This window comes from Puma concolor, chromosome E4 (genome assembly GCF_028749965.1).
Source record: "Puma concolor isolate L17-30 chromosome E4, mPumCon1.1.hap2, whole genome shotgun sequence".
Classification (NCBI taxonomy): domain Eukaryota; kingdom Metazoa; phylum Chordata; class Mammalia; order Carnivora; family Felidae; genus Puma; species Puma concolor.
Genome location: NC_141683.1, coordinates 66,476,856 through 66,495,310, shown reverse-complemented (window position 1 = coordinate 66,495,310; position 18,455 = coordinate 66,476,856). Strand labels below are relative to the sequence as shown.

General features: G+C 38.8%; 1 protein-coding gene across 3 annotated transcripts in view; it reads left to right on the top strand.

Annotated features, from left to right (window-relative positions):
• The window catches only part of SMYD3 (SET and MYND domain containing 3), a 697,887-nt gene that overhangs the window by 260,701 nt on the left and 418,731 nt on the right, over positions 1 to 18,455 (top strand). The window lies entirely within an intron of this gene.

Here is an 18,455-nt window from a genome sequence, read left to right as displayed (position 1 = left end):
TATGGACCAACTACTGGAATATATATAGCCAAAGACTGATTTTGAAAGGGAAGTTTGGGAAAACTCCCAGGATAGGGAAGAATAAGAGACTAAGTAGTGGATCATTGGAGAAGTAAGAGACTTAACATCTTGGCAGATCAACACCTCTCTCTTAGGATTTCCAGTATTTCTCAAAGTATTGCTTCATTATCTTCTAGAATCCAGCGAGGCTATTTCTCAGGGAAAATAATAACTTGAACCAAAAATCTATATAGCCGGGCTATCTGTTAGTTAAGGAGGCAACAATAAAATATACTCATGTATGCAGGGATGTAAGCTATGTATTTATCCAGGCTTCTGTATGAGGAAATATATTTGAGGAATTACTTCAACAACATGATAAAGGAATCCAAGAAAGCAGATAACCTGAGACGTAAGAAAGAGATGTGGGTGAACTGAAGCAAAGAAACAACAACAAAAGATGGAATTTATGCAGCCATGATTCTTGGGACTCTTTTCTTTAAATTTTCCTCGGTGGGTCTGTCCACAGTAGTTTTATGGCTGGTAATATTTATATAATTATTGTCTACTTAAGTGCTGTTTGTTGGTTTTTAGTCTCCTAAAATCAACTACTGAGAAAGTACAGAGGACTGAGTTCGAGTTACAGAAGATAATTTAATGGTTTGTAAATGAACCCTGACAGTGTAAAATAATACTATAACAAAAATCCAGAAATACAGGACGACCATATTTTTTATTTTTAAAAAACTAAAAAATTTTTTTTATTGTTGCTTCAGTATTTTATCTTTTCATTATTTTAATTCCAGTTAGTGAACATACAGTGTCATATTAGTTTCAGATGTACAGTATAGTGATTCAACACTTCCGTACATCACACAGTGCTCATCACAACAAGTGCCCTCCTTAATCCCCATCACCTATCTCCCATCCCCTGCCACCTCCCTTCTGCTGACCATCGTGTGTTCTCTACAGTTAAGAGTCTGTTTCTTGGTCTCTCTCTCTCCCTCTCTCTCTTATTTAAAACGAAATAGTAACCATTAGAAGAACGAAAAAAATGTGCATTTTAAAAGTCCCCCCCCCCCCCCCCACCAAGAATAGTTTTGGAGAAAGGAAAAATTTCATTTTATACTTAAAAAACAACTTATGTGCATATATTACTTTCCGAGTTTTAAGAAAAGCTTAAAAAACTTAAAGGTCACTTTTATCAGTAGGAGATTGTTAAATTATAGTTCTTCCTTATAATGCAGCATATGAAACCATATGTTCTGAAGTCGAGATTTAAAAAAAATTTTTTTTTTAAGTTTCTTTATTTCTGAGAGAGAGAGACAGAGCGCAAGAGAGAGCGAGCATGAGTGGGAGAGGAGCAGAAAGAGGGAGACACAGAATCCAAAGCAGGCTCCAGGCTCTGAGCTGTCAGCACAGAGCCCGATGTGGGGCTCGAACTCTTGAACTGCGAGATCATGACCTGAGCCAAAGTCGGACACTCAACCAACTGAGTCACCCAGGCGCCCCTGAAGTGGAGATTTTTAAGTGAATAAAATACAGTAACCTGCAGTATGAAATGGACGGCACACTGTAATTTGATTTAGAATGCTTTTATGTGTATACGTGTTCACGTGGGAAAAAAGTCTGGAAGGCTATGTAGCGGCCCTCACTTCTTTCTTCAGTTCTGTGCATGTATGTTTTCAGGGGCTTCTTGCCGCTTTTGCAGCTATAACACTCAGCAAAGAGATTTTGATAAATGAGAGTGTTTGAAGCCCAGAGAAGGGAATGATCGGCCCCAGATCACCCTGGAAGCAAGGAGCAGGATCGGAACTGGAATCCTGTGGGTAGCGGTGTTTCCAGGACTTGGGAAGGTTGGCCTCCTGTCCACATTTCTGACAGCTCTCCGAAGCCATCCCTGTCAATAACAATAACTGCAACAGTAGTTGTGACTAATATATGTATTAAATTTTATGTAAACTGTGAATAAAAGTATCTTCAGGAAAAAATATACATTCCTGACATTTTGGTGGGGGGGTCGGGATGATCAGGAAAGGCTTCGTAATTGAGAAATTAGTCATTGCAATTGAGAAAAGCCATGAACAATGGGCGTTGTTCAAATGAAGCCTGTTCTGTTACTATTCGTGCTTCTATCTCAGAATTAGTTCATATACATTTGATAGGTAGGGCAGTGACACTGAATGTGGCAGTCTCTTTGGTTTATAGGTAATTTTTTGTTGGCATGATAATGGGTTTTGTCCCCAAGCATAGCTGCTGAACCCAAAGTGCAGTAGCCTACGGTCGTGACCTGTTCTCCTTCGCTTGTGGCATTTTTCTGCGTTTCTGTAGCATAGACAACTTTTTTTTTTTTTTACAGCTTTCCTTCCTTCCTTCCTTCCTTCCTTCCTTCCTTCCTTCCTTCCTTCCTTCCTTCCTTCCTTCCTTCCTTCCTTCTTGTTGAATTACTTAGAGGGGGAGGGAGAGGCTGAGAAAGAGGGAGAGAGAGAATCCCAAGCAGGCTCCATGTTGTCAGCTTGGAGCCCAAGGTGGGGCTCGAACCCACAAACCATGAGATCATGACCTGAGCCAAAATCAAGTCAGACACTCAACCAACTGAGTCCCCCAGGCACCCCTGACAGCGTTTTTTCAAGGTAACTTTACCTTAAAAGTTTTGTTGTGCAGTTAGTGTTGTATTTCTTTAGTAAGAATTTAATCTGTCTTTTTAAAATGGTGCTAGTTTTTTTTAATATTAGGATTTCTTTAGGACTCTGGTTACAATATTGTGTAGGTTTTGAGTATTCTCCCTTATAATTCCTCATGGTGTAAGACTTTGCAGACACGAGGTATTTATGAATGCCTATATGCAAGTATCATAAACCCCCAGTTTAGCTTAGAGAGCAGGGCTAGCCAACAGAACTTTCTGGGATAGAAAGGTTTTGTGTCTTGCTTCTACTACTGCGGCTGGTAGCCACTGTGGCTGTTTAATTTTAAGTTCATGAAATTAAATACTCAGTTCCTCAGTTGCACAGGCCAACAGCCTCAGGGCTCCTGTGCCGGGAGGTGCATCTATAGAGAGAGGTGGGATCCGTGAACCCCTGGTCAGGACCAGGCACTCTTTTCTCCGCGTTTCTCTGTGGAGGGGTTAGAAATTGGCTCCAGAAAAGTCCATGCAGAGGCTCTAGGGCAGTGTCAGGAATTTGGAGCCTGGCAGTACCCTGAGCCTCACTGGGAATAAATGTTCCCCCAGAACCTTCCCGTTGCCCCCCCACCCCGGCCGGGGACCACAGCTGGACTTCATTAGCCTGTGTAGTTATGGATGTTATTTGTTCCTAACCGGGTTGTAAGTAACTAGAGAGTAGCTATTGTGTTTTATAATTCTGTGTCTTCCTCCATGAAGCACATCCACGGGGAGGACATCATTATCTGGCTCGAAGACAAAGTGTTGTTCCTTTTCCAGTAGAAATTGAGAACAACTCTTCACTTTCAGTGAACTGGAAGGGATTACACGTTGGATAAGGACAGAAACCAGTGTAGGCTTATGACACTTGCCAATTACAGTAGATAAAAACAGTGTTATCTCCTGTTTTCTGTGATTGTACACAGCCTTACAGGTAAGAAAAGATGTGTTAAAAAGATGTGTGACCCCCCCCCCAAGAAAAGATGTGTTAAAAAGATGTGTGACCCCACCCCCACCCCACCCCAAGTTAGTTGTTCACAGCACCTCCTATTTTGAGAACTGGGAGAATAGGAGTCTCATGCAAAGTAAAATAGAAACCTCTGTTGCAAAATCTGATTTCATGTCACCTTTCACTTTGTGGGACTCTGTGCATCTCTGTACCTTCCCCGTCGGTGATTTTCCTTCCTTTGTGTGGGCTTTAATCACTCTTTTTACTTTACATCTGTGTAAATAGACACATAATTTAAGCATAGTTTAAAACCCAAATTGTGTAGTTATAATGGTTTCTTGCACAAGTTCCCTCCCCCCCCCCAAGTGTATTCATTTTAAGAGAGAGCACAAGCAGGGGAAGACAGAGAGAGAGGAAGAGTGAGAGAATCCCAAGCAGGCTGTGTGCTGTTAGTACAGGGGAGCCCGTCCTGGGACTCACACTCACGAACCCTGAGATCGAGGCCCGAGCCGAAACCGAGAGTCGACACTTAGCTGACTAAGCCACTCAGGCGCCCCGGTTTCTTGCACAAGTTTTAACTGATTTATAGAATTCTGTATTTTCGAGCTAGCATTTACAATGCAGCGTAGTTCAACGTAGTTCCCTCTATCAGCTATTTAGCATTTACCGTCTTGCAGGTTAAATGCAGCATTCTGTTACATGAGCTATTTTAAGGTACTAAAATTTCACATAGAGGTATGATTGGCCAGTGAGCAGCCCAGTGTGGATCGAAGGGGTGCTTTCCTCTGCACAGTGTATGTGCTTTTAAGGTAGCGGCCATCGCTTTCCCAGACCTCATTGTAATTCACCCTGCATCCAGCGCTACTGGAAACTAATGAAAATGCTGGGGCCACCAGGCTTTATTTTACTGTTGAGAATTCTCAGTGGTTACAGTGTTATGTAGTGCCTAATTCTCTTGGCGTTGCGGTTTTTTTTAATAGTGATTTTTATTTTCAGTCCAGTGATCCATTTCGCTCATTAACCCCCTAACCACTGAGTAAGCTTCGTGTCGGAAAAGAGCTTCCGAAGGAGGGGACATGCATGGGTTTATTATAAATGTGAACGTCCTAATCATTTCTAATCCCAATATACGTATTCTCATTGGAATTAAAAACTATGGCTTTTAAGTCAAACTAGGAGAAGACCAAAGTGCTAGACTAGGAGAGCAAATGCTATGTTTTTCCTATAGAATGCTCTCAAGTAATACAACTGTTGCCATAGCAAAATCAGGTGAAATTTAATAAAACCTGCTCATTGCTCCCACGGAAAAGCTGAACTAGGGCATAAGGATTTTAATGTCACTTGGTCCCCTTTCATTTGATTTCCCATCCTTAACACAAAGTAGACACTGAGCACACCCTTCATTTTGAAAAATTGATTAGCTGTGGGGAGTTGACCGGTATTGGATCTTGGTTGTGATCTGTACAGATTTGTACCCAAAATGTGTAATTGTCATTCATGCCATGCCCTTCTGTGTCCAGTGCCATATCTGATGAACAACAGGCGCCCGGATAGGGATATTATCTCTAGGGTATTATGAAATGTCTTATGATCTCATTTTGATATTTTCCCTTGCGATTTAAAGCAGTACTTTTTTTCCCTGTATGTCAGTGTGAGTGTGTGAGTGTGGGTGTGTGCATTTTAGTAACTCCAAAAAGCTAGTTTTTGATGCGTTTAGAATTATTACGTCAGTGCTTGTCTGAGTCTTTAAAAACGTTACAGCCACATTTTGATACGTTGTTCCCTGTAACAGGGACAGATGTTTACTTAGTTTATTAAATCCGTGTAGGGGCGCCTGGGTGGCGCAGTCGGTTAAGCGTCCGACTTCAGCCAGGTCACGATCTCGCGGTCCGTGAGTTCGAGCCCCGCGTCAGGCTCTGGGCTGATGGCTCGGAGCCTGGAGCCTGTTTCCGATTCTGTGTCTCCCTCTCTCTCTGCCCCTCCCCTGTTCATGCTCTGTCTCTCTCTGTCCCAAAAATAAATAAAAACATTGAAAAAAAAATTAAAAAAAAAAAATCCGTGTATTGCTAGTGCTGGTGTTAGCTGCCCAGTGGTTATACAAGTTGCTTTTTGGACAGCATCTTTATTGTACTCTGCATGTATTCACAAGCTATATCACAAAAGCAGGAAACAGGAGAGCAGACATACCTCTTTGAAAGCGGAATGTCGGTTGGAGTGAGAGGGAGGTAAAAATGATTCATAGTTTGAGAAAGTCAGATTGCTTTCAGGAATGAAGGAAGACCAGAATCTGAGCATATCAAACATCATGCTTACCAACAACTCAGGCACCTCACTAAGAATACTGAGTCTATAATTTGAAAAATTCTGTGGAATAAAATGCATTAATTAGAAACTTGACTGAAGTGTTTAGCTGAGAATATACCACATATGAAAAACATTTCTGTCTTAATTAGGAAGCAGAGTAACTGAGAAAGATACCACCATAAGAGTGAAATTTATACACACACACACACACACACACGCATTAGAACTTCACTGTCAAATACAGCCACTAGCCATAGTTGGCTACTTAAATTTAAATTAATTAAAATTAAAAAAATCAAATTAATAATCAGGTTTTTTGGTTGTACTAATCATATTTCAAGTGTTTAATAGCCACATGTAACTAGTGCCACATTTAATGGTGCAGATATAGAACATTTCTGTCATTACATAAAGTCTGCTATAATTTCTTTCTTTTTTTTTTTTTTAGTGTGTATTTAATTTTGAGACAGAGACAGAGCATGAGCAGGGGAGGGGCAGAGAGAGAGGGAGACACAGAATCTGAAGCAGGACACAGAATCTGAGCTGTCAGCACAGAGCCCAACATGGGGCTTGAACTCATGAGATCGTGACCTGAGCTGAAGTCGGACACTCAACCGACTTAGCCACTCAGGCACCCCCAAATAATTTCTTAATCAGGAGAGACACAAGGGTGATAGTATTCCTTCCTTATAAAAAACAAGCTGAAGAGTGTAATAGTAGCTATATTTTGCACCTAACTTTGCCTGAGGACATACATAATGGTAACCTGAGAGTCATAAACAGTGAACCTGTCCCCAGCTCTGCTCTAGAACCTCTCAGTGACATCTGAGATCTATTATTGGATCTCTCCAAACTTGTGACCTGCCTGGTTGACTGCCTAGACACCAGTCTAACTCCTGGCTCCCTGCTTCCTTTCTCATTTTCCTTAACTTTTTTTTTTTTTTTTAATCTTTATTTAGTTTTGAGACACAGAGAGAGAGTGCAAGCCAGAAGGGGCACAGAGAGAGGGAGACACAGAATCCGAAGCAGGCTCCAGGCTCTGAGCTTTCAGCACAGAGCCCGATGCAGGGCTTGAACTCACGAACCAAAAGATAATGACCTGAGCTGAAGTCGGATGCCTAACTGAGCCACTCAGCCCCTCATTTTCCTTAACTTTTGATATGTTCATGTACTCCTCAAAATATCTGTATTAGCTTTATTACATTGAATGTGTCCATGCAAACTACATCTTTTTGGGGGTGGATGTGGAATATAGAGAGAAATCTATTCTTTCTCTTTCAACCTTGGTTTCCCTATCTGATAAAACAAAACAAAACAAAACAAAACAAAAAAAAACAGTATTGATATTACTAACCCACAGATCATGGCAGTGTGAGAAGTAATGAATCGATGATATGATCACAGGGAACAATTGGAAAAATGTTAAACCTTATGTACTGTAGCAGAGATATCTGGATGAGACAATATAGGAAAAGCAGTGACTCTTAAAGTTTGGTGAATTATCACATTAAAAAATCCTTCCTCAAGAGCCTAAATGTCCATCAACTGATGAATGGATAAAGAAATTGTGGTTTATATACACAATGGAATACTACGTGGCAATGAGAAAGAATGAAATATGGCCTTTTGTAGCAACGTGGATGGAACTGGAGAGTGTGATGCTAAGTGAAATAAGCCATACAGAGAAAGACAGATACCATATGGTTTCACTCTTACGTGGATCCTGAGAAACTTAAGAGAAACCCATGGGGGAGGGGAAGGAAAAAAAAAAAAAGAGGTTAGAGTGGGAGAGAGCCAAAGCATAAGAGACTGTTAAAAACTGAGAACAAACTGAGGGTTGATGGGGGGTGGGAGGGAGTGGCGGGTGGGTGATGGGTATTGAGGAGGGCACCTGTTGGGATGAGCACTGGGTGTTGTATGGAAACCAATTTGACAATAAATTTCATATATTGAAAAAAAAAATAAAAAAAATAAAAAACATTGTGATAATCAAAAAAAAATCCTTTTAAAAAAAATAAAAAAAATAAAAAACATTGTGATAATCAAAAAAAAAAATCCTTCCTCAAATTAGTGTTTAAATACTATGATATTGAAATGTTTTATGTGTCTGAAAAATTCTGTGAAGTCAGTGCCTCATTTTTGAGGTTCATCTGGGAAAATCTATAAGGCCCAGAGTTTTCGGGCTGAAGATACATATAAGTTTGTTGTAGGTTTTCATGGTATTGAAATAGTTCTAATCATGTCATTTTCTCAAAAGCTGAAAATACTTGAATGGTGTGTTATTTAACTTTACAACATCTCTATGAGATGGATAAGGGCCAGTTATAATAATTATTCTATAAAAAGTTAAAATTAAAAAATTTTTAGGATTGAATAAATTATTTGTGTTACTTTGTCCTGTGACAGGCAGATTGAAACTATGTAATACCTATTATTAACACTAAACTCATTATTCAACAGGTTATAGCTAATTACTTCATTTAAATTGACACTAATCTTTTTTCTTTTTAATTAGTAAGACAAATTGATTTCAAAGAATTTTAGCGGGATGATAAGATGAACAAAACCAAACGCAGAGTTTCTCAGGAGGATGATAGTGTAGAATTTTTGTATATAAGCAAGATAATTTATTAGGAGATGTTCTAACATCATTTATTCCTGTAATGAATTTAAGTTTTAGATTAATGAGCTACTAATTGAAGATTTAGAATAATAGTTATCATTAATGAATGTAAAAAGAAAATTGGAGCTTTATTTGAGAAAATATTTCAGGCCACTAAATTGCTGTCCTTGGTCTAAATCATATTAATGAGGTTTATAAATTTATCTGGAAAAAAATTGAAATCTGGCTCAAAAATCCCATTTCATCAATTCATTCATTTTTAAATGGGTATTTCCTAGGATAATGGGAATTTCTAAAAACTTCTAAGAGTATCCAAAATAATATATGATTTAAAAAGTCATTCTTTTAGAAGAAACATTGAGTCTTGATAATTCTAATTCTCTTCATAAAATGAGGTGACTATATCCAAGAAAACAGACACCTTTGTTTTTCTCGGAGAAACACATACATAAAGGGATATCAGTAGAATGGAGGTTTTTGAACTTTTAAACCACTGGAACCTAAATTGCCCTTGAGCTACTATAAAAAATGTGATCTTGATATTAAGATTTATGGCCATTTTGGATTTTATGCTGCCATTCACCTGAAGGTACAGGAAGGTCCTGAGACGGGGTGACAGAGGTCAGGTGTCAGCGGCTGGGACTAGACGTGCAGGAAAGGGCGTGTGGAAATCAGAATCAGATACTTGATTTTCTTTTTCTATTTTTTTTTATTATTATTATTAATTTTTAGGTTAAGCCCAGTACCGTTAACAGTGTTATATTAGTTTCAGGGGTCTAATATAGTCATTCAACACTTCCACACATTACCCAGTGCTAAGCACAAGTGTGCTCTCTAATCCCCGTCACCTATTCCCCTCCTCCCCACCCCGACCTCATCCTCTGGTGACTGTCGTGTGTTCTCTGTAGTTAAGGGTCTGTTTCTTGATTTGTCTGTCTCTGTCTTTTTTCCCCTGTGTTTGTTTTTCCTTAAAGTCCACATAAGAATGAAATGATACAGTATTTGTCTTTCTGTGACTTCTTTCACTTAGCATTGTGCTCTCTAGATCTATCCATGTTATTGCAAATGATAAGATTTTATTCTTTTTATGGCTGAATAATACTCCATCACATATATTTATACACATATATATGTACACACACACCACATCTTCTTTACCCATTTATCTATTGATGGACACTTGGGCTGCTTCCATAATTTGGCTATTGTAAATAACATTGGAATATACATAGAGGTGCATGTATCCCTTTGAATTAGTGTTTGTGTATTTCTTGGGTAAATACCCACTGGTGTGATTACTGGATCATAGGGTAGTTCTATTTTTAACTTTTTGAGGAACCTCCATACTGTTTTCCACAGAGGCTGCACCAGTTGACGTTCCCACCAACAGTACATGAGGGTTCTTTTCTCTCCACATCCTCGCCAACACCTGTTGTTTCTTGTGTTTTTGATTTTAGCTGTTCTGACAGGTGTGAGGTGATATCTCATTGTGGTTTTTGTATTTCTCTGATGATGAGTGATGTTGAGCATCTTTTTATGTCTGTTGGCCATATGTATGTCTTCTTTGGAGAACTGCTCATGTCTTCTTCCCATTTTTAGTTGGATTATTTGTTTTTTGGGTGGTGAATTGTATCAGTTCTTTATATATTTTGGATACTAACCCTTTATTGGATACGTCATTTGCAATTATCTTCTCCCATTCCTTATGTTATCTTTTGGTTTTATTGACTCTTTCCTTAGCTGTGCAGAAGCTTTTAATATTGATGTAGTCCCAGTAGTTACCTTTGCTTTCATTTCTCTTGTCTCAGGAGACATATCTAGAAAAATGTTGCTATGACTGATGTTAGAGACATTATTGCCTATGTTCTCTTCTTGGATTTTTATGGTTTCAGGTTTCACATTTATGTCTTTAATCCATTTTGAGTTTATTTTTGTGTATGGTGTAACAAAGTGGTCCAGTTCCATTATATAGCATGTAGCTGTCCAGTTTTACCAACAACATTTCTTGAAGAGACTTTTTTCCGTTGCATATTCTTTTCTCCTTTGTCAAAGAATAACTAACCATATAATTGTGGGTTTATTTCTGAGCTCACTATTCTGTTCTATTGATCTATGTATCTATTTTTCTGCCAGTACTATACTGTTTTGATTACTACAGCTTTGTAATATAACTTGAAGTCTGGAATTGTGATACCTCCAGTTTTGTTTTTCTTTGTCAGGATTGCTTTGGCTATTTGGGGTCTTCTGTGGTTCCATATAAATCTTAGGATTGTTTTTTCTGGTTCTATGAAGAATGCTGTTGGTATTTTGATGGGGAATGCATTAAATGTATAGATTGCTTTGGGTGATACAGACATTTTAACAATGTTCTTCCAATCCATGAGCATGGAATGTCTTTCCATTTCTTTGTGTTGTCTTCAATTTCTTTCTCTTTCTTTTCTTTTCTTTCTTTCTTTCTTTCTTTCTTTCTTTCTTTCTTTCTTTCTTTCTTTCTTTCTTTCTCTTTCTCTCTGTCTCTGTCTCTGTCTCTCTCCCTCTTTCTCTCTTTTTCTTTCTTTCTTTTCTTTCTTCACACCCAACATGGGGCTTGAACTCATGACCCTGAGATTACACATTATGTGCTCTACCAGCTGAGCCAGCCAGGCATTCCTTTGTCTTCAGTTTCTTTAATCAGTGTTTTATAGTTTTTAGAGTACAGTTCTTTAACCTCTTTGGTTAGGTTTATTCATAGATATTTCATTACTTTTGGTGCATTTGTAAATGAGATTGTTTTCTTAATTACTGTTTCTGTTGCTTCATTATTAGTGTACAGGAATGCAACAGATTCCTGTACATTGATTTTGTATCCTGCAACTTTACCGAATGCATTTATCAGTTTTGGTAGCTTTTTGGTAGAGTCTTTTGGGTTTTCTATATACACTATTAAGTCATTTGCATATGTTGAAAGTTTTACTTCTTCCTTACTGATTTGGATGTCTTCTAATTCTTTTTGTTGTAATACTCGATTTTCTTATGCCTCAAAATGTTGGAGTCTAGTATTCTATCAACTTTACCCTCCCCTAATAATGTTATAAACTCAAGAGTCCTCTAATAAGTTATTTCATGGTAATTAATCAGGGAAGCCAGTTGAATTGCCCTACTTTAGGTAAGTAAAGGCAACTTCATTGCCCTGAAGTAAACTTTGAAACAATAAAATATATTATGTAAGTGTAAATAACGATGTCCTGCCAAATCTAGTTTGTAAATATATTTATCATAGATTTTTAGAGGCAGGTGGGACCTTAGAAAATTATTTGAATGATTATGTGTAAACTTGTATTATTTTCATCTCCTGCTTAAAAGTAAAGGGGCTCGGAAGGTCATCTGCTCAAATTCAGACTATTGGTAAAGGAACCCAGTCCTCCAACCTGTTGTCTTAGGGTGGAGTTTCTACCACCATCAAAGTTGTGTTATTTAGTCCTTTGAAAGGCTCTTAAGCACATGAGCTGGAGACAAAGCAGAGAAGTGTAGAATATATAATCAACATTTCCTAAAAGAGAAACTTTGTCCTCTAGTAGTAGAAAAAGGGAAAAGTGCATCTAATCATGTATTGTGATATGTTCCAAAGAAAGTATCACCCTAGTTCTTCTCTGGGTCTACCATTTTACCAAGGAGTGTAAGGGAGATGGGACTTGGCTCATATTTCCCATGAGCTAAGATTATGTGAATTGTTGAGGAATAGGACTTAATGTTATTATCACAAGCAGTTATTAAGTGTTAATTATTAATATTAAAGAAAATTAGGGAGAACAAATAACGTCCCCTTATAGTAGATGCTAAACAAATTCAATAATGTGTTTTGAAATCAAGGAGGATGAACTATATGATTTTTTTGTAAGTATAATTGACCCACAATGTTGCATTCGTTTCAGGTGTACAACATAGTGATTTAGCAAATCTATACACTAATGCTGTGTTCACCATGAGCGTAGCTACCATATGTCACCATACAATGCTATTACACCGCCGTTGATTATGTTTCCTATGCTGTGCCTTTTATCTTGGTTGAACTATATGATTCATAAAGTTTTCTTGAGCTTTAAAATTCAGCGATGATTGGGGCATCTGGCTGGTGCACTTGGTTAGGCATCTGACTTCAACTCAGGTCATGATCTCACAGTTCAGGAGCTCAAGTCTCGCATCGGGCTCTCTGCTTTCAGTGCAGAGCCTGCTTCATGAAGATCCTTTGTCCCTCTCTCTCTGCCCCTCCCCCGTTTGCTCTCTCTCTCTCTCTCTCTCTCTCTCTCTCTCTGTCTCTCTCAAAACAAATAAAATAAAAAAATTAAAATTCAGTGATGATTAATAGACACTTTTTATTTTACTGCGATTCATAGAAGATATATTTGGTTTGTTGCCTAGTGGAGTATTTTTATATCTTCAGTTTATTCAAAGGTTAGTTTGGTATTCTTATAAGAGAGTTTCTATTCTTCATTGCAAACATAGGTTAAAAAATTGAAAGAGCACGCGAGTCTTCGTCTTGGGGTTGTGAATTCGAGCCCCACTGGATTTCTTTCTGTCCCTCTAACATGCCAAGTCTGTTTTCAACAGAAGATCTTTACAATTGTTGGCTCCTCTGATAGGAATGTCTTAGGTGTACAGGACTCATTAAATATGATAGCCCCTCAGAAAGGGCTTTCTTGACCACTCAATCTAAAGGGGCTCCCCCATTAAAGCTGAATTGTGTTCTCTTTGAGCATTAGCATTGTCTAAAATGTTACTGTTCAGTTGTTTATTATTTTTCTGCTGCATGAGGACAGAGTGCTTGCAAATCTTTTTCATCTGGTAGCCTTGTGCAAAAAAACCTAACCCGTGAGTTCAATGCATGATGCTTGCATGATGCTCTCACATAAAAGGATTAAAATCCTCTTATAAGTGAGAAGGAGGTCTTTACAACCAAAAGAATTTTTCAGTTCTTTTCAGGTTATAATGAAAGCTGATGTTGGAAGCAAGTCAAACCGAATGTTACAATGTGATTATGTTTACCTAATGAAATAACAGATTTTAGCAATTCCAGCATATTTACTGAATAATTACTGAAGTTTTCCATATCCTCAAGGCCCATTCGAAAGACACGATCCCAATGCACTGTGCTTGTCGGGTAGTACATGCTGTGTGGTGGAGATGGGGACCATGGGAGGGGCAGACCTACTGAAGTGACATCAAGGTTAGGTCAAATCTTTGAGTGCCTTCAATAGCGACAGCCTGGTATTGGGTCCCTAAGAGAAACAAGGGGGTACTAGGTCTCCTTCCTAGTGACTGTGACTCCATTGTTTGGTATTTCTTCAAAATGGTGGAATGAACAAATAATACTCTGCGAAGGGCTGTGTGTCACCCCCAAGCAGGAGACACAAGGACAAGAAACTAAAATCATGAAGGTGGGAAGGTCTCTGAGATTTTCATTCAGGCTGTGTAGTTGATCTGAGAACGCCACCACTTCTGCTCCCTGGACACTTCTGTGTCTTTTGTCTGATGAGGCAGCTGTGGGTAGATGTGTGCCTCTGCAGCCGTTGGCTTCCCCTGCCCACTCTGTCCTCGTCCCTGGCTAAGGCAGGCTTCCCGTGCCCACTCTGTCCTCGTCCCTGGCTAAGGTAGATGGTTGTTCCTGGTGAGACCCCTGCTGCCCACCCCCCCCTCCCCCCAGGAGCCACAGGAGTTGGGCCAAAGGGCATCTGCTTGAAGCTCCAGGGGGTATCTATCAGTCACAGGTCACCCCTAACAGAAAGTGGGAATCTGTGAATGGATGTCGAGGGCTGTTTGGATTGACACAGCGTGACTGCCGCACTGTGTAGAGAATGTATGCTTGCCTTAGATGTCAGATAACAATATTAGAGGATATGTGCTTTAGTATCAAGTGACTCATGAGCATTACTGCTAGGGCAGTTCTGTCTTTTCCGACTACTTAATGACCCACTCATTAGACTCTGTCCAGTCCTCAGGATGTCTGTGAGAAGCCACGGAAATGGGACTGTAGAGTGTGGAGCTGCTGGCTACCTCCAGTTTACACTGATGTTTCAGGTGTGGCCTTTTCTCTTGCCCTAAGTCTCAGTCACCTCTGACTCTGTTTGAAGGGAGTAAAGATGAAAAGTTTGAATTTTTCTTGTCAACTGGGACTTCTTTATCGAGTTATTATTTAAGGAAGGATATAGTTTTTAAGAACCTACTCTGGGACAGGTGCTCTTGTTAGGAACTTCTATAAATCTTACATAATTCTCACTAGGTGTTCCTCGGCCTGTTTACAAATAAGGTGGAGGCTCTTAGAAATTAAGTTGTTTGCTCAGAGGTACACAGCTGACGAGGCACAGACAAGCTCCCCCTGCAGGTCTGTTTTCTGAGATAAGTCCATTTTCTAGGGTAACACGGGTTCCTCCCATGCTTTATTCCTTGTCTGTATAGAGTCAGGGTAATAATACCTCAATATCTATTTCACAGAACTGTAAGAACCAGATGAATATGAACACAATACCTGTATAATTCCAGGTTCTATTATGATCATTAATAGCATTACTTCAGCAACATTACCTAAGTTCTTTTAATTAACTGTCATTTCATATCAAGATTTCTGAATACGCATTGTGTTTCTGCGGAGCCTTGTCTGTAACGGTGGATATTTTAATTATTTGTTAGACTCCTTGTGGTTATGTTTGGGTTTCTTTGAGAGTAAGTTTTACACCCTTCCAATTGTTGGCAAATATTCATACCAGAGAAAAACTATCCATCTGTTCAGCTTCTAGCCAAAACATCACAGTCAAAATAGCAGATTTGGCTCTAACGTGAATTATGATGAGACAGTACAACCCAGAATACAAGTCATATCCTAGTCAATAGATGTGGAAAGAGGTGGTATCAGTTGGGGAAAATTTAAGATTTTCACCATATAAAGTTAAGGCTGGGTTTAGAAGAACATAACAGATGCCCCAAATTGCACTTACAAGGTATCATTAGAGCTGGAATTGGATGAACAGACATAGTGGGAGAAGAAAAGTCACTGATTAGCTGGCGTAAGCCAGCTTCCACTGCAGACAGGCTTGCCTCCCAGGCATTCGTGGACGGCTGTTGATGCTCTTGGGATGGCTGTCTCCTTGAGAAAATTGGTCTTTTACTCACTGCAGTATCTTATATATTCTTGAAGCACATGGATGTTTTGCTGTGATCATCCTGAATGTCAACTGGTTTTCTTTTTTCTAAGGCTTTTTTTTTTTTTTTTTTTTTTTTTGCTATGGAGTGTAATAACTTTATGCTTTTGGCTAGGATACTGAAGCATTTTGTTGTTTTCTGATTTTGTTAAATAATTTTTTTCATTATGGTGCTCCAATCTGAGTTCATTTAAACAAAGTTAAAAACATATAGGGACGCCTAGGAGGCTCAATCAGTTAAACATCCGACTCTTGATTTCAGCTCAGGTCATGATCTCCGGTTCATGGGATCAAGCTCTGCGTCTCTCCCCCTTTCTCTGCCCCTCCCCCCTTTGAACACGTGCTTTCTCTCAAATAAATAAACATTGAAAAAAATAAGTGAAGTCAGATTCTACTTGTTGTTTTTCTACTTCCTTTTCTTCCTTTTTTTTAGTTTAGTATTCTGAAATTTATCCATGATGAATGTAGCTGTAGCTCATTCAGTTTCACTGCTGTATAGTTTTCTATTATGTAAATGTATCATAGTATAATTTGCTTTCCTTTTAACTGTTACTTCATTGCCATAACATTCATGAACCTACTTCTGTTGAATGTATACAGGAGTTTTTGTAGGATGTATAATTTGTGATGGAATTGTTGGGTCATAAGTATGCTTTTCACAGCTTCTCTAGATAACATCAAATCCTTTTCCAAAGGGACTGTATACATTTATACCGAACCATCTGTGTATCAGAGTGTGCATTGTTTCAAATCTTCACCAACGTTTGACATTGTAGGATTTAAGGATTATTGCCAATTTTCAAATTAGCATTTTAAATTGTAACTGTTATTTTTCAGTTCTGGAAGTTTTTTTGGCTTAGACATTACAACATTTTTTATCCTTTCTCATATTTTCCATTTCTTGTACCTTTAAACATATTAAACACTTACTTTAAATTCTGACAATCCAAATTATGAGATCTTTTTAATTCAGCTATGTGGTATTTCTGCTGAGACTTTCTCATAAGCCTTTGTTTCCTTGTTTTGTGTGTGTGTGTCTGCGCGCGCGCGCGCGTGTGTGTGTGTGTGTGTGTGTGTGTGTTTAAACCATAAGCTCAGGCTCTTTTGAAATTTGTTGAAGTTTGTATTGGAAGTGTATTCATCCAGAATGAATTTGCCCTTCTTCTGGGGGCTAATGAGGGCTTTAACAGCCCTAGATCCCTTGAAGGTTAATTTTTGTGCTTGAGGCTTCTTGGACCAGAAGGATCATGTTAATTTAGGGTGCAGGCTTGGCCAATTGCCAAGTTATGGTTATAAGTTCTCTAGAAAAAAGTATCCCACTCTATCTAGTGCTTAGGTCTAGACTGGCAGTTTCCCTACTGTTCCTAATGTGGAATGGGTTTGTTATAATTTGTTCTAAGGGTGTCATCCTCTGGAACCCAGGTCTGTTCAGGAGTCTGGTTTTAGAGTTCCCACTCTGGGTGTGGCCCAGGTGGCTCTCAGGTGCAAGTTCAGGGTTCCCTGGCTTAGCCAGATTTATCCAGGGAGAAAGCTAGCTGGAGAAGTTACCTAACCTCTCAGGTTTATTGCTTTTGCTTCAGTGTAATTATCTAAGGATACTTTTCTTTTTTTATCATCTCAATGATGAATTTTATTTTATTTTTCAAATTTCTGTTTTTAAATAGACCTTCTTAAATGCCTTAACTTTTCTTCATCTTTAAAACACTTTTTTATTTTTTACATTTATTTATTTTTGAGACACAGACTGAGACAGAGTGTGAGTGGAGGAGGGGCAGAGAGAGAAGGAGACACAGAATCTGAAGCAGGCTCCAGACTCTGAGCAAGCGTTCAGCACAGAGCCTGATGCCTGGTTCGAACCCACGAACCGTGAGATCATGACCTGAGCCGAAGTCAGACACTTAACTGACTGAGCCACCCAGGGGCCCCTTTCTTCATCTTTTATTGTAAAAACTTTCAATCATGAAGAAAAGGTAAAAGGATAAGACAGGAAGGATATCACCTAAAGTCGCTAATTATTAATTTTTTTGCCATATCAGCTGTGTGCATGTGTGTGTGCGTGCGTGTGTGTGTGTGTGTGTGTATGTGTGTGTGTTTCTTGAGCCATTTGGAAGTCAGTTGCAGGTATCATGAAACTTACCCTGGATGTTTTGCTGTGTATCTTGTCAAAATAAGGACATTCTGCTGTAGAACGACTCTACTGTATCACATGAGTAAGAGTTCTCTAATATTTATCTACTACCTAATCTGTATTCACATTCCCCTGTTGTCCCTAAATATCTTTTATGTGTTTTTACCCCCAAATAAGAATACAAATAATGTAGTGATGCATTTTAAAATAGGTGTTTCAGGAGGGCTCCTTGGGTTATTTGGTTCAGCATATTTTCAGATATGGAAATATGCTTTGTTGTTTGGCTTTTCTGAAGTCTGCTCTTTGTTTCTTCTAGTAGCCAGAATGCCTCCATCTTTTGCTTTCTCTTCACTTTCCTTGTGAATTGCTGATTATTTGGGTTTGTAGCTAAAGGACTATAATTTGGTTAAAAAACTATTTTTATGTCCTTCTTACGAGTCGTAACTTCTCAAGTGGAAGATACAAAGGTGGTTAGCTCATTGACTTTCATCCAAGTAGATACAATTTTAAGTTTTGTCAGATAAGTTGGACTGACGTCACCCAGGATTCCACCTCTGGGTAGCCTTAAAAAAAAAAAAGACGTTTAACAAAATCAGTTTGTCCTTTGACTTTCCTTTGGG